This window comes from Hibiscus syriacus, unplaced genomic scaffold, assembly GCF_006381635.1.
Source record: "Hibiscus syriacus cultivar Baekdansim isolate YM2019G1 unplaced genomic scaffold, ASM638163v2 tig00112402_pilon, whole genome shotgun sequence".
NCBI classification, from domain to species: domain Eukaryota; kingdom Viridiplantae; phylum Streptophyta; class Magnoliopsida; order Malvales; family Malvaceae; genus Hibiscus; species Hibiscus syriacus.
Window position 1 is genome coordinate 1705190 of NW_024063323.1, and position 17620 is coordinate 1722809.

Genomic DNA, 17620 nt, shown 5'->3' on the forward strand with positions numbered 1-17620 from the left:
TATACTCAATCTGAATACGGTAAAAGGGTTCAGTAATTGATTATGATTCAGATGATTTTTATAAGAAATTGAGAGATTGTTAGAATTAAATTACAAGTTCTGTGCTTAGTGATAAAGAAATCAACATGGATTTGAAACTTATAGTTTATTTCATCAAAGGTTAAATGTTAAAGGTACTTGGATGGGAAATTATGATAATACTCTGGTAGGGTAAAATTACGAAAATACCCTTAAGTTGTAAGATGTCAAGAATTATCCCTGGAAGTTGATTAATAACTCTGAAGGATATATTGATATGATAAAACTACATATGTGCTTAAGAAATGCTAGATTTGCTTATACGGATTTTTTAACCCTAGAGGGTTTGTGCAAGATATTAGAATTCTATTAAGGAATCATTTAAAGATAAGAGAATGTTCGGGAAAGCAATTGATCATAGGATCTCTAAATTATAATTATTTTCGTTAAGAGCCAATATTGAAATTATCTGGTTAAGAAATTACAAAAATGCCCTTGAGAGGTAAAATAGTCCTAGTTAACCCTGAATGAGAAAATACTTTGAGGATTCGTACTTAACTCGATTAAGTACGGATTTGATTGTTAAGATCCTGACTTAGTTCAGGAAAATTCCTAATTTTCCGTTTGTAAAATCTGAGAAGACACTTGACCCAGAAATATTCAAGTTATGAGTAAATACCTGAACAATAATTTATCGGGGTGTTATGTTGTCATAATTGTTTAAAAGGACTGAAATAAATGATAAGATTGAATTTAATAGTAAGATCGGACGGAAGGAAATGATTTAAATACGTTGAATCTGTAAAATGACCAAAATACCCCTATAATGGAAATGACTCAAGAATATCACCAAGCTCAGGAATGATTGGATATCCATGAGCTCTGAAGTGAATGGAATAAAACTGAATACCAAAATTTCCAAAATAACCTTATGACCTAAACTAAGTAAATGTTTTGGATTAATTAAGGAATCCAAATAAGCATAGGTACTAGACTACCTTTAAAAGTAATGGAAAACAATTTAAGTGAGTAGATCAACCCTAAACCTATATCAATACCTGAATGGAATATATATTACTGGAATATGTATTCGTCCTCTCAAGTTTGGCTCGATGACAAATTTTGGAAGTATTCAGCTCAGCTCAACTCTAGATCCCATTCAGTACTAGGAATTGGACGTTTGTTCGACAAATCAACCATGAAGACCAAATTAAATGAAATGGAAGTACAACATGTATCTAAAACTCAATAACGTCTAAATTACTCTGAAAACCCCCGAAGTAACTGGAATAGACTTGACTGCTAAATAAGCTAAGTAACCTCAATGATTGAGGATTAAGTAAGTGAATTAGATAAGTCTGGAAATTCTGATAAGTTTATAAGATGTACTGTCCTTAATGAACTAAAAATCAAGCACGTCAGTATTTCATGATATCGTGGAAGCATGGAAATGAAATAAAGATCATTGGAAGATCTATTCAGCGATGATTCTGAAGATGATCTATGAATAAGAATTTGTGGTATTAAAAAAGTAAATACCCTGGAAGGAAAATGAATTGACCAGTGGACATAAATTGTTAAGGTTCTGAATATTCGTTCTCAAGTTGTTCGATTATCCGATCAATTGACATGGATGTAAAGGATTCTGAATACCCTTCTGATTACGTACAACTTCTGAAAATTGTCCGAATAAGATATGATTCTGATAATTCACATTCTGAATAACTGATGTTTCTGTTAGTTATTGAACTTTTTATAATAGTGATTCTAAATTCCGACATTCTATCGGTATACTCAAAATTCGTGTTTCTCTACTTGCTAAGATTATCCAGTAACTCTGAATAATATTTGTAAACTCTGGTGTGTTCCCTAATCATATAATTATTTTATCTGATTTCCGACTTGAATTCTGTTCTGATACATTACCTGAATTCTGTTCTGATTTCTGATCTGGATTCTGTTCTGATATCTGTTCTGAATTCTATTTTGATTTATGATATCTCCATTTAATGGCGGAAAAATGTTTTAATTGGGGGGTATTGTTGAAGGAAGAAGTTCTGCAAGTTCCTCACCTTTGTGCTCAGGGCCTTATATGATGTGTTGGGTTGGGTGTATGGTTCTGGGGAACCTACATATTCTGATGTGATGGGATGGGGGTATATATATATGTTTTAAAAGATCTGTATCTTTTTACTGGTTTTACGGGAACACACTAGATAACCTATTATGATCTCCTTAACTCAGTCATCCGAAATATTTGTCTGAACTGAAAGCCCATTGTCCGTTACCATCTGAAATATCAGTAGGATCTCTGCTCAGCATAAAAATCTGTAAATGTTCGGAAATAATAAGGATATGTATGTTTATATGTATCTGCACGTTCTTCAACATCATCTGGTAGTTCTGTATTACTGAGCTTTTCGAAGCTCACTCTATTACTCACATTTTCAGGTTAAAAAAATTGTACCAATGCATCTATCGACTTTAGTAAGGAAGTTCTTCCGGCGTTGTTGCAGAGTATGGTACATGTGATTAGGGGGACATGTAATTGTATTTTGTTTTATATGTGAGTCTGAAAATATGTTTTAATTTTGCATACCGATTAATGATTTTATAATTTACATGTTATGATAAAAAGTTTTAAATTTTCCGCTATTTTTACAGTGGGTCGCTCTGGTGGCCCAAATATGACACCTCAGATCGGATCTGGTTACCCGCATCGGTCTGGGGGTTACAGAGGGGGTTTGTGTTGTCATCATTTGAATCATCCTTGTGATTCCTTCAATAGCCGGTCAGAGTGTGAGATAGCCACCAAGCCGGCGGCCATGGTGGTTAAAGGTTGCAATCAGCCATGAAATGAAGTAGAAGAAGAAGAGAGCAGCTTTTGTGTTGAAAGAGAGAAAAGCAGAGTATAACGGAGGTCTTCTACGGAAGCTACTCTCAACCTGGTGTTGGGGGCAGCCTACTACCCTACCTCCCCCTTACCCCATTATATATGGGAATAGGGTCAACTAATCTTACGCTTACCAGAAATGTGATTTGATTTTAGGTTAGATATTAATATAATGTTTTAAATAAAATGTATGAAACGACAAAGTTTTAGTGGAAATGGATCCATTTCAGTGCATTGGTTAGGTTATTTGCACAGTAAATCCTGGCCATGTTTGTTAATGCATTTTAGTCCATGTTTCATGATTTGTTAAATTTTAGATTTTGCCTTCAAGTTATACGCATGCTATATTTTAGTCCTGCGGCTATGTTGTTTTAAGTTTTCGTTATGTTGCATATTCGGCATAGCATTTTCATGGTTTTCATTTTAGTGTAGTGTAGTGTTTCGGGTCTGTTACAATTTTAATTCCTAAAATGTGAGATTTTGTGTTTTTTTGGCTTTTGTTTGTTTAACTAGTTGTTTTCGGTCCCATATTATGTTATCTTTAATTTATTGCTATTTTTTATTTTTTAAACTTGTATTTTTTTTCGGATTGTGTTTTAGTCCCCATATTTAATCATTTTAATTTCTCACTTATTTGTACGTTTGAAATATCATTTTAGATTTTTTATTTAAATCGTATGAATAGGTTTATCTTAACATTAATATTTGGAATATGGTTATTATTATGTTTCATGATTTAAAGTGGGCATAGTTTCTAATTTTAACCCCAAATTTACTCCCTTTGTATTTTAATTACTATATGGTACCTTTTCTATTTTGTAAATATATGTTCTTACTTTTGCATGTCTTCACGTTTCATACATTCATTTTATCTAGAAGAGGTTGCATTCGTGTCCCTGTAAATATATATATATATATATGCGTATGCGTATGCGTATGCGTATGCGTATGCGTATGCATATACGTATGCATATGCGTATGCATATGATTATGCGTATGCGTATGTATTTTATAATTAAGCTTAAGTTTGACTTTAATATTCTTGAGTAAATATTAATTGAAGCATGTTGAATATTTCTTTTAAATAATTATGTGAGTTTACATTGGGTATTTATTACATGTTATATTTAGATGCTATGGTTACACATGTTCAAACTTTATATATTTAATTTAGATGAGATAATGTAGTGCCTAATTTAGTTTCCATTTTATTCATTTGTGTACATATAAGACTAGTGTCATTTATCTTATTCGAATAATGTTGTATGATTTGTATGATAATCTCAATTGCTTAACTCGACATTATTATATAATTGAATTAAGAGTAATACCTTTTTAATTTAAAATTATTTTAAGTGGGTTGTCTTAACTGATTAGAGATTTGCTTTGATGATTTTAAATTAAAAAGTGTATCCAATTAGTGACACCTAAAAATTGATTCATCACTTAAAATTTGGGAATGGAAGAAAAAGAAATGTTCGTCTATTTAAATTTTTCGAGAAAAGGTAGTTAGAACTTATCTAAGACATGGTCTAGATATTTTTAAATAATTGAATATTCTTTATCTCTCTAAAGGATGGGTAATTTTAATTTAATCTATTTTGGTGTTTTAGAATATTATAAAACTCGTATGTTGTTGTTTTGTTGGGGATTGTAAATCAAATTTAAATTGAATTTGTAAGTTTCATTGCAAAGACATTAATTAATCGACTAGGTACCGATTTAGGGCGTTGTGGGGGTGCTAATCCTTCCCCACGCGTAACCGACTCCCGAACTTGCATTTTGGTAATGCAGACCACAAATTTGTCATTTTAATTTAAATTTTTTATTTAAAATGACAAAAGTTTTTTTGGTGCCCAATCACACCCTAATCAAGGATTGGTGGTGACTCCTCGAACCGTGTTTTCCTATCGTAAAGGAAATCCCAAATTTTCGAAACGAGAGGTTTTTTAAATCACAATTATTTTTTAATTAAAAATCAATCAAGAGAGAAAATAAAAAATGTGTGGTTTTCAAAATCTCGCCCTCTTAAGAAAAATACCGTTTCGACAGCTTGGCGACTCTGTTGGGGATTTTTTTAGAAAGTCAGGCCTATAGTCGATTAATTGATTGTCTTAGCAATTGAAAGTTATAAATTTGTTCTAATTTGGTTTTTGATCCCCTATTTGGTTTTAATATTATTTGTTCAGAATTTGATTAACCAATAAATAGTTGTATTGATCTGTTTGCTAATGGTTTCAGATTAATTATGTGTTTAAAGAGGATTGACTTTTTTGAGTGTTATGTGATTATTTGTTGTTTTATTTTCGCTTTTCCTCACACAATACACAGTTGCATTTGCATAACATGAGCTAAAACCCTGCTCCATCCTATTTAAGTAGGAGTAAGTAGCTACTCCCTCATGTGGTTTTCGCCTCTGTGCGGGATAGTGAAACACTCCTTGGGCTCACGCCTTATGATCCTTGTGAGGTTTTCACCTCCGCAATGACATAAGAAAGTGTGTCCCCTCGAATTGAACTCGATCTGAAAGCATGTGATGTGCCAGGATTGAGGGTTTGGTAGCCCAAGGGGGCACCGTCAAAGGATAAATTCGAGGCCCTTACTTTAGAACCAAACCCAATATATAGTATACTTAGAACCTAGATACAACCTTACCCAGACCATATGATCCTGTGAGGAGGGGACACAAGGAAAAGCTTTTTGAGTCATTTATTTTTTTCGAATAAATGCATGTGAACTAGAGATCATGCAGTTAGGTTTATTTTTCAAATCAGCATGCAAATTAGATATCATGTGGTTAGGTTTTTTTGTGAATGACAAAGCATGGGGTAGATATCATGTTGGGTAGGTTCTATTAAAGCATGATTTGGTAGCCAACATTTGAGGGTAGGTTTTATTTAATGATTATGGTAATCACTATCTTGTTGTTTATATTATGTGTACTAATCCATTTTGGTTGTATGCCTATTTTATTTTGGATTTATTGCATTTGCATCTTCATGTCATCCAAAGGTGTTAATTCGCAAGTGATTGACTAATAAGAAGGTTGGTCATAATGAGACAAGAAATTCTTAATCATGTACTCAAAACTGGGATATCAAAAGATGTTTAAACGATCCATGAAGAATGACATCCGATGAAGGAATAAATTTAAAGATGATTGAAGACTTCCTTTAAAGAAGCGAAGGCCAATATATTCCCTCAAGAGATAGATATAGTCATACCAAGGACGAGAAGACCCTTCACAAAGACATTAAGACCACTTCGCATTGGAAGTAAAGATGGAGGTTTCAAGATTCAATTTAAGGACATCTGACGTCATCAAAGGTGATAAAATATGTCGACAACTTTAGGGTGCAATGTTAGATTCCATGAAGAGTACGATTCAAGAAAATGAAGAAATAAAGAATCACAATTGTATTTTGACTACATGGTGTAATGAAATCTTGTTGTCTAAATGAAGGTTGTTCTATAGTGGTCACTTTTGGAATTAACACCTTGTGCATTTGCATTTGCATATGCCTTCCTATTTTACATTAGCTTATTTATTTATTTATTTTGCTATTATTACTTTTAGTCATTTTGATATCTTATTTGTACTAACTTGTTTGTTATGTCATTTTTTTCTTTGTCTGTATTGCATGATCATGACATAATCAAAAGGTGTTGATTTGTGAGTGGTCATCATAGTAAAAGGTTTTCATGACTGAGAAAGGGTTTCGTGATCAAGCAGGCTATAACACAGTCAAGAAGTGACATCCTACGAAATCTTCGAGAATAGCAGAGAGTTGTGTGCACAAAGATCATATGTGTGACAAAGAGTACAAGGAGATAAGAGAGTTAAAAGAAAAGATGTCCAAGATGATGAATAGAATAGATGCTTTGGCAAAAGGAAGTGGGACTTCTACAATAGAACAGAAAGAGCTCGATGAAAACAATCTTGAGGTATCAAATATGCAAGAGATTACTTTAGAGCCCGCTGATCCTAGTCAGTATAAGAAATCACATACAATCATTGTTCGTATCAACAAGCTGTTTGGAAACGCCAAGGAAATAATGGAAACTATAGAAGTTCAGAAGGATGAAAAGAAGAAATGCAGTTAGAACTCGTTGGTGTTTGATATTCTACTCCCAACATCAGGGGAAGTAAAACTGAAAACTCCAGCCCAACCCAAGTTGAGAGGTGGCTCTCGTTGTGATTTCATCCCAATATCATATAAGGAGTTGTATGATGCACTGTTAGAAGCCCGAGAAGTGGCCCCGCATTATGTGAAACCTCTGTAGCCTCCATATCCAAGTTGGTATGACGTCAACGTTTGTTGTGAACATCATACTGGAGTTCAAGGATATTCTATTGAGAATTATTCTACATTCAAACGTCGAGTCCAACTTCATCTAGATCATGGGGTATTGGAGTTTGGTAATAGATTATCCTGTTGAGTTTGAACCATAAGTGACCAAAGGTAAGGGTATCAGTGAGGGCATTCAGGAAGATGATTGTTTGCCAAAATACAAAGCTCATATTCGTCATTTAAGGAGCGAAAATATTAAATTGAGCAGAGAGATGGAAGCCATGCCAAATGGTTTTCGAAGGATCAGTCAAGCCTTTAAATTTGCTAGTATAGGAAATATCCCAGATGAGTAGATAACAGGGGTCACTAAACTAAAGAATAACGTTGAACAATGGAGAAAGAATTTCAAGGTACACGAAGGTCGAACGGAGAAGTTTGCTCATGATTTACAAATTGCAGAAAGAAAGCGCAATATAGTTGTTGATAATTTGGGAAAATATCAAGCCAAAAATCAAACGTTGAATTTGTCCATAGCCAACTTGGAAATTTCATATCAACGCCAAAAACGGGAGAATAAAGCTGAGCTCGAAGCCACTAAAGCCAAGAACAAGAAGTTGATGAAGATTATGGATGATTGTAGTGATCATATGCAAGCGTTTCATAACCACAATGACTTTCTTACATGGAAGATTCAACAGTAATGTCTACAGCTCCGAGAATCGGCACTCAAGATAGAGAAAATGGACAAAGTCATTAAAGAAGCTATGACCCAAGCAAACAATGTGGCTCACAAATGGGTTGATTTAGCTGGATTTGCAAGAGAATTGAAGCAGATTGACAATTCAACACCCGAGCATGAGTGGAAGTTAAATTGGCTTTTGAATGAGGTAGAAAAGTTCAGAGTGAAAGATGTTCATTATATGTAAAGTTTGTTTGATGTACCGAGATCTTTGTGTTCAATGAAAGTTGATTTAAGATGGTCACTTTGGATTGACACATTTTGTATTTGCATTAGCATTACATGTATTCATTTAAGCATTTTATATGCATTAATTATGAAAACACGGAAATAACTTATGGAAGGTTATGTGCCAGTAATAACAAGATCATTCATTTATACTGCTCCTCATCGTCATGAACAAACAAATGGAAATAATGGAGTAATCTCACAAGGAATCACAAAATCAGTTGCAAGAGCAGTTGGTCAGGTTATAACAAGGAACGAGGAATCAAGCATCGGGTTCTCTGCCAGACGCATTGAATCAAATGATCCAGGTGCTGATACCACAGGCTACTGGTAAAGAGAAAAGGGAGGATAAAGGAAATCAATCTCATCAGACTAGTACATCAAGAGTGATAATTTGACCTGGAGCATCTAACTCAGACCTAGGGATGAGCCTCGTCAATTTTGAGCAATTTGAAGACGAGTTAAAGTGGTTGAAGGAAGCTATTAAAGATATGAAGGTTGTTAATGCTTCTCACAAGGAGTTAGAAGCTAGGGAATTCGGTTTGGTCCCTGATTTGGTCATCCCACACGAATTTAGGGTGCCTAATTTTGAGAAATATGATGGCACCAGTTGCCCCCTAATTCATCTAAAAATGTTTTGTAGAAAGATGGAAGGGTACATAATGATGATAATTTGCTAATTCATTTCTTCCATGACAGCCTTGCTAGGCCAGCTGTAGTATGGTATAACCGCTTGAACAAAGAGCAGATCAAGACATGGGTTAACCTAGCTGATGCTTTTCTAGGGCATTATCAATATATTAAACGCTTAGCCCCAAAACATCATGACCTTCAAAGGATAAGGATGAAAGCTACTTAGAGCTTTAAAAAATATGCCCTAAGATAGAGAGGAGTGACAGCACAAGTTCAGCCTTTTTTGCTAGAAGAAGAAATATTATGTATGTTTCATGACTTTCTCCCAGCTCCTTTCTTTGAGTTAATGTTGGGAAATTCGACGAAGGGCTTCAAGGATCTTATGATGGCTGGAGAATTAATTAAAGATGCAATTAGCAAAGGAAACTTGAAAGTCACTTCCAAACGTCCAACTGATCAAAAGCAAAAGGCTGATGAGGTGAATGAATGTCACATCTAGAGCTCCTGCAACCGTAAAAGAAAAAGGGAAGCAGGGTACTCGAGTCGTCCGAAGAAAGTCCAAGATCAAAAAATACATTGAGAGTATTGCAAAATTCTATCTTGGATCTGTATCCCCATTTGGTTAAAGGTCAATACCTCAAACCGAAGCTAATAAAATTACCACCAAACCCTTCTGCCCATAACTACGATCAAGATAGTGTCTGTGATTTCCACTTAGAAACATTGGGCATGCTACGGGGAATTGTAGGATGTTGTTCAAGGAGATAGAGATGCTTTTTGAAAATGGGACGATGACACAAGAATTAGTGGAACAATGGATGACGAGCTTGAGTAGGGCATTAGAGTGCAATGTGTAACACTCGATCGAGTCAAACGCCACTGCATCAAAAGAATAATGGGGCATCCTAATTATGCAAAAAATCATTTCATTCATTGTGAAACTTTTTGTCATTTGTAACATTTTGTTTGAACATGTTTTTGTCCATTTTCTCAGTTTTTTTAAAGGACTTTTAAACAAACTTACGTCATTTTCCAAGGTCATGAACAATGAATCAAGTTTTAATCTTTTAATTCTTTGAATATCAAATGAATTAAAGGTTCTTTTACTAATTCATTAATTATATGCTTTTGACAAGAGGCAAGATTAAACCTTCCATGTCCCATCCAACCCCAAAAGAATCATTGTTGGGCTACTCACCCAGAAGTAACACTGGGATTGAACTTTGACATCAAATACTTCATTAATTATATGCTTTTCACAAGAGGCAATATTAAACCTTCTGTGTCCCATCCAAAGTCGAAAGAACCATTGTTGGGCTCCTCACCCGAAAGTAACACCGGGACTGAAATTTGACATAAATTCCCCAGCCTCAATATATCCTAAAGGCATGACGAGGACCTTTCCTGCAAGAAAGACAAGACGAAGTGTTACATATCAAAGGCACACTAAGACCACATAGTAGAATAAGAAGAAATAAAGGAAAATCATTGAAATAATTCTATCATGCATTAATTATATTGTTTTCATATAAATAAGGTTAATCTTGAATACTCGTCCCCCTGGGGATACCTCTTTTGCAAAGACTTCCATGTATGAGATGATGAACGACTTTGTTTCATTTATCCTTTTAATATATATATATATAACCCTTTTGAGCCTATAGTATTTTTCTTCTGATTCAACCCAAACCAAGGACCACCCTCCATACTGGGGGGCAAAGGTGAAGAACATCTGTTCGCATGAGTAAAGATCATCAATCCAGATTTCACTACAGAAGCAATTCATGATGAAATAAAGTGAGAAATAACATGATACCACGAGGTGGACCAAACACAAAGCATTCGAAGATCAAATCGAGTTAACAACACAGAGAGAAAAAAGAAAGAAATATAGCAAGAAAGGAAAGGAAAAATAGAGAAAGGAAAAAAGGAAAAAAAAGAAAAGAAAGAAGAAGAAAGAAGAAGGAAAGAAAACTGATCAAACACCTCAAGACGAGCGGTTCAAGCATTCCAAATCTGTTCATCCGAAGATCATAAATCATCAAAGGAAAATAAATAAATAAAAAGAATAAAAGACGCACAAGCAGATTCAAATCAGGCAGAGCAAGGTTGACGATAGCAGAATGAATTGATCCTTGGTTCGATCACCTTAAAACACTTATTTGGGCCTATTTATCCTTTTCTTTCATAATCATGAGCCCTGGCCTACATTACGTACCTAAAAAGTCCCTTCTAATCATACATGGATTTCTAAGTGGAGAGACTATCTTCAGATTTGATTCCGCCCCTCAGGGTTAATTTCATTTGTAAATAGTTTTTTTTAAAAATCCTTTAATGCATGTCAGGGAAAAACAATAAAAGGATATTTCAAGATGTAAAATTTTAGATGACATCTTGAAACCAAAGGAGAATTCGAGTTGAAAACCTGAAAAGGCAGCTCAAACACAAAGACTGTCATCCACTGTACAGAAGGTTGATCTTATACATCTATTCATAAAGCATTGCACAATCCAAAGGCGCTCAATAGGGCTGAGAACCAGTGAACATTTCAAGAAAAAAAGCATAATGGTTGCCTCATCATATCAATAAAACGCCAAAATCAAGGAGACAAGAAGCCAACCTAAACCACATTACCTTCCCAAGTCAGCCTAAGACTTTTAGCAACGTTAATCTTTACACTTTTCAAATGTATATAATTTTTAAAGGATTAAAAGAAAATTTAATTTATTTGATATTCAAACATGACAGTTTCAAATGTGAAAGGTCCTTGAAGGTGGTGAGGCTCATTATGCCTCTATTAGAGAACAGAATGAATGAAGAATAGAACTTGAAACATTTCACTGTGATGTTGTCAATAACCCATCAAGAAGAAGATGACCTCATTTTTTAAAAGGGGCACATATTACAACTTGTATAAAATGCAAGTCATTTTGTTAGAATAATTGATCACTTCTTAAGTGTTTATGATGATATGAAGAGACACCCTCAAATTAATTGACAACACTACTGTGTAGTGACACCAGAATGAGAACATTCAAGTTAGGATATGTTGGGCATGAAGAAATCCATGAGTACCCACTTTAGGTCATGACCAGAAACCCAGATCATGTTGGGATGACAAGATTCAGACCAAGAAGACATTGAGAATAAGTCTCACAACTTGAAGTGTCAGGGGCAGACCGTGAATTTGAGCAGAGCTTACCTTGTAAAGAAAATCAGTCAAGCATCAATTAATGGAAGAGTGCCAGAAAATAACTCTGAAAGTACATTTGAGCCAAAGATAGAAAGGGGCATCAATATCATATTACTGACCGCAAAAAGAAATAAAACATTTCTTTTGAGGCTATAATGACGATGAAATGAAGACAGAAAACAAAGACCACAAGATGGTTGGGCAGAACTTCAGAAGTTGCAAGCTGCTACACCGATATCTGCTTAAACCCTAGAGAAGAATGATCAAGAGGAAGAAGGCCTTGTTCCCCACTTTGGAGTCAAAGCAAAATTAAATCAGCATTTAAATCATTTGCATAAAAAATGCATTGCATTGCATTCGCCTTTAACACATAAACATTTGGTTATTACATATCTTCCAAGGAAAAAAAGATTCATGGTATTAAAATCACGAAAATAGAAAGCTAGAATTCAAACCTCAAATACAAGGAATCATGTTTAAAGAGGCAAAACCTGAAGAACAGGGTGGGACCAATTCATAGAGGAAACATTACTTTGAAGTGGGGCATGTTCCCCAACCATTAAGTTGTTTTATAAGTAAAAAATGAAATAAGAAAGGTTTCTCATTCCAATCTGAAAATTGAAATTTTTGAAAAGTAAGAAATGTTTCTTACCTAGTAAAATATTTCCAAAATTTATAAGTCTTTCGAGCCTTCCATAAGACCATCGGGCAGGATGTTTTCACATTTCTATCAAAAAATGAGAAAAGTTTCTCATTTAAATCTGAAAATTGAAAATTTTGAAAAGTAAGAAAGGTTTCTTACTTAGTAAAATATTTCCAAAATTTATAAGTCCTTCGGGCCATTAGTAAGTCTTCCGAGCATGATGCTTAAATCCTTCGGGTCATCTGTAAGTCTTTCGAGCAAGATGATAAGTCCTTCGGACGATCCATAAGTCTTTCGTGCAAGATGTTTTTCAAATCTCTATTAAAATATGATAAAGGTTTCTCATTTAAATCTGATATTTGAAATTTTTGAAAAGTAAGAAAGGTTTCTTACCAAGTAAACTATTTCTAAAATTTATAAGTCATTCAAGCCATCAGTAAGTCTTCAGAGCATGATGATTATGTCCTCTGGGCCATCTTAAGCCTTCACCAAAGAGTAATGAAGCAAATCAATCTAAAACCTTCACCGAAGAGTAGTAAAGCAAATCCATATTAAGCCTTCACCGAATAGTAGTAAAGCAAATCAATCTTAAGCCTTCACTGATGAGTAGTGAAGCAAATTCATCAGTAAGCCTTCCGAGCATGATGATTAAGTCCTCCGGGCCATCTTAAGCCTTCACCAAAGACTAGTGAGACAAATCAATCTTAAGCCTTCACTGAAGAGTAGTGAAGCAAATTCATCAGTAAGCTTTCCGAGCATGATGATTAAGTCCTCCGGGCCAACTAAAGCCTTCACCGAAGAGTAGTGAAGAAAATCCATCTTAAGGCTTCACCGAAGAGTAGTGAAGCAAATCAATCTTAAGCTTTCACTGATGAGTAATGAAGCAAATTCATCAGTAAACCTTCTGAGCATGATGATTAAGTCCTCCGGGCCATCTTAAGCCTTCATCGAAGAGTAGTGAAGCAAATCAATCTTAAGCCTTCACTGAAGAGTAGTGCAGCAAATTCATCAGTAAGCCTTCCGAGCATGATGATTAAGTCCTCCGAGCCATCTTAAACCTTCACCAAAGAGTAGTGAAACAAATCAATCTTAAGCCTTCACTGAAGAGTAGTGAAGCAAATTCATAAGTAAGCCTTCCGAGCATGATGATTAAGTCATTCGGGCCATCTTAAGCCTTTACTGAAGAGTAGTGAAGCAAATCAATCTTAAGTCTTCACTAAAGAGTAGTAAAGCAAATTCATCAGTAAGCCTTCCGAGCATGATAATTAAGTCCTCCGGACCATCTTAAGCCTTCTCCAAATAGTACTGAAGAAAATCAATCTTAAGCCTTCGCCGAAGAGTAATGAAGCAAATCCATTTTAAGCATTCACCGAAGAGTAGTGAAGTAAATCCATTTTAAGCCTTCACCGAAGAGTAGTGAAGTAAATCCATCTTAAGCCTTCATCGAAGAGTGGTGAAGAAAATCAATATCGAGTCTGATATCCCCAACAAAAATAATAGAGCAGATCCCTCATCAAGTTTTAAAGCATGGAGTTAGAAGTGGACAATAAATGGTTGTCTTTTTTATCTTTGCCCAATTCTTATTAACACAAGAATGAGCAAAGAGGGGATGCTGTAGACACCCGTTTGTCTGGGATATAATAGTAATTATTATTATATTATTAATATTATTAATACTATTTATTTTTATTTTACAGCTCCCACGTGCTGGTGTCATCCACGAGCAAACTAAGTTTCAGCCATCAAGTCACCACCGAAAGTTGTCATCATCAACAGTGGTTGAATATTGCAAACCAAAAGCAAAATCAATGAAATCAAACCAAAGTTAGGAAGATTCAACAGAACCTTACCTAAACATTGAATTTTCAGGTTTCATTTACTCCATCAACACCTAATCCCGTGAAATATGGAAATTTGTCTCCTGAATAGAGAAAAAACGGACTTTAACATGCATCATAAAGGGGAAGTTTTCGAAGAGTAAAAGGAGGAGGGAGTAGAAAAAAGTGATGGGAGGAGAACCATAAAACCAGAAATTTATCAGTGATCATCGAGGGGGTCTCGGCAGTAGCAAAACACAGAGGGTAAACAAGGGGGAACGCCTACTTTTTAGATTCGAAATAAAATGGGGGATGAGTGAAGTTTTTTTTCCTGTATTCGAATCAAGCAATGTAAAAAAAGGGTATTCCTCCTTTCATTTTAGAAAAAAAACAACCAAAAATAGAACATTAATAAAGAGGTATTTATCCCATTTTTTTTATTTTCTAGCAATGATTCATGTGTATGGTTTTTTTTTGAAGCTACGATAAGGGTTAGAAGCTTACCGAGAGCATGTTTGAATTACCGTAACTTAAGACCGAATCCTTGAGATTTGTTTGAGAGACCTTGCATATGAGTTGTGGGGTTTAGTTTTTAGATCGTGACTTTAAAATTAAAAGAGTAAGAATAAAGAGAGATAGAGTGAAAATTATTTACCTTGATTTGGTTTCATCACCGGAGTAAGGAGCCTGGGGTTGTGGGTTTCGATTTTCAATCGAATTAGATAGTTGAGGGGGTTCGTGTTTTCATCATTTGAATCGTCCTTGTGATTCCTTCAATCGCCAGTCGGAGTGTGAGATAGCCACCAAGCCGGCGGCCATGGTGGCTAAAGGTTGCAATCGGCCATGAAAGGAAGTAGAAGAATAAAAGAGTAGCGTTTGTGTTGAAAGAGAGAAATGAAGAGTAAAACGGCACACATCTTAGGCTTAGCAGAAATGGGATTTGATTTTAGGTTAGATATTAATCAAATGTTTTAAATAAAATGTATGAAACGACGGTGTTTTAGTGGAAAGGAATCCATTTCTGTGCATTGGTTGGGTTATTTGCACAGTAAATCCTGGCCATGTTTGTTAATGCATTTTAGTCCATGTTTCATAATTTGTTAAATTTCAGATTTTGCCTTCAAGTTATACGCATGCTATATTTAAGTCATGGGGCTATGTTGTTTTACGTTTTCGTTATGTTGCATATTTGGCATAGCATTTTCATGGTTTTCATTTTAGTGTAGTGTAGTGTTTCGGGTCTATTACAATTTTAATTCATAGAATGTGAGATTTTTGTGGTTTTTTGGCTTTTGTTTGTTTAACTAGCTGTTTCGGTCCCATATTATGTTATCTTTAATTTCTTGCTATTTTTTATTTTTTAAACTTGTATTTTTTCGGATTGTGTTTTAGTCCCCATATTTAATCATTTTAATTTCTCACTTATTTGTACATTTTAAATATCATTTTAGATTTTTTTTTTATTTAAATCGTATGCATAGGTTTATCTTAACATTAATGTTTGGAATATGGTTATTATTATGTTTCATGATTTTAAGTGGGCATAGTTTATAATTTTAACCCCAAATTTACTCCCTTTGTATTTTAATAACTATATGATATCTTTTCTCTTTTGTAAATATATGTTCTTTCTTTTGCATGTCTTCACGTTTAATACATACATTTTATCTAGAAGAGGTTGCATTTGTGTCCCAGTATATATATTATAATTAAGCTTAAGTTTGACTTTAATATTCTTGAGTAAATATTAATTGAAGCATGTTAAATATTTCTTTTTAATAATTATGTGAGTTTACATTGGGTATTTATTACATGTTATATTTAGATGCTATGGTTTCACATGTTCAAATTTTATATATTTAATTTAGATGAGATAATGTAGTGCCTAATTTAATTTCCATTTTATTCATTTGTGTACATATAGGACTAGTGTCATTTATCTTATTCGAATAATGTTGCATGATTTGTATGATAACCTCACTTGCTTAACTCGACATTATTATATAATTGAATTAAGGGTAATACATTTTTAATTTAAAATTGTTTTAAGTGGGTTGTCTTAACTGATTAGAGATCCGCTTTGATGATTTTAAATTAAAAGTGTATCCCATTAGTGACACCTAAAAATTGATTCATCACTTAAAATTTGGGAATGAAAGGAAAAGAAATGTTCGTCTATTTAAATTTTTCGAGAAAAGGTAGTTAGAACTTATCTAAGACCTGGTCTCGATATTTTTAAATAGTCGACTATTCTTTATCTTTCTAAAGGATGGGTAATTTTAATTTAATCTATTTTCGTTCTTTGGAATATTATAAAACTCGTATGTTGTTGTTTTGTTGGGAATTGTAAATCAAATTTAAATTGAATTTGTAAGTTTCATTGCAAAGACATTAATTAATCGACTAGGTATCGATTTAGGGCGCTGTGAGAGTGTTAATCATTCCCCACGCGTAACCGACTCTCGAACTCGCATTTTGGTAATGCAGACCACAAATTTGTCGTTTTAATTAAAATTGTTTATTTAAAATGACAAAACATTTTTTTGGTGCCCAATCACACCCTAATCAAGGATTGGTGGCGACTCCTCGAACCGTGTTTTCCTATCGTAAAGGAAATCCCAAATTTTCGAAACGAGAGGTTTTTTAAATCACATTTATTTTTTAATTAAAAATCAATCAATAGAGAAAATTAAAAATGTGTGGTTTTCAAAATCTCGCCCTCTTAAGAAAAAGACCGTTTCCACAAGTTTATTACACATTTAAATCTCACAACTTTATCAGTCAAATAAATACCAGATCAGTTCAGTAACAAGTCGGATCATTTACAGGTTGAATCAATTACAAGTAATGTTTATAACAGGTCAGGTTTATAACAGGTGGGTAATACCAATTATTTACCAGGTTCATCTCGGGTTTGAGTTGATATTAAACGGATATAGTTCGAGTTCGATTATCATAATATCGGTTAAATTTGATTTCAAGTCGTTCTCAGATCGGGTGCATGTTAGGTTCAGATCCACAATTTTTCGATCCATTCGGGTTCAAGTCAACACCAATTCAGACTCAAATCACAAATAATTTTAACTTAAATCGGTTTCAATTAGGTCAAATTAACTTTTTACATCCCCAATCACAAATATAATTTTACTTATTATTATTATTTA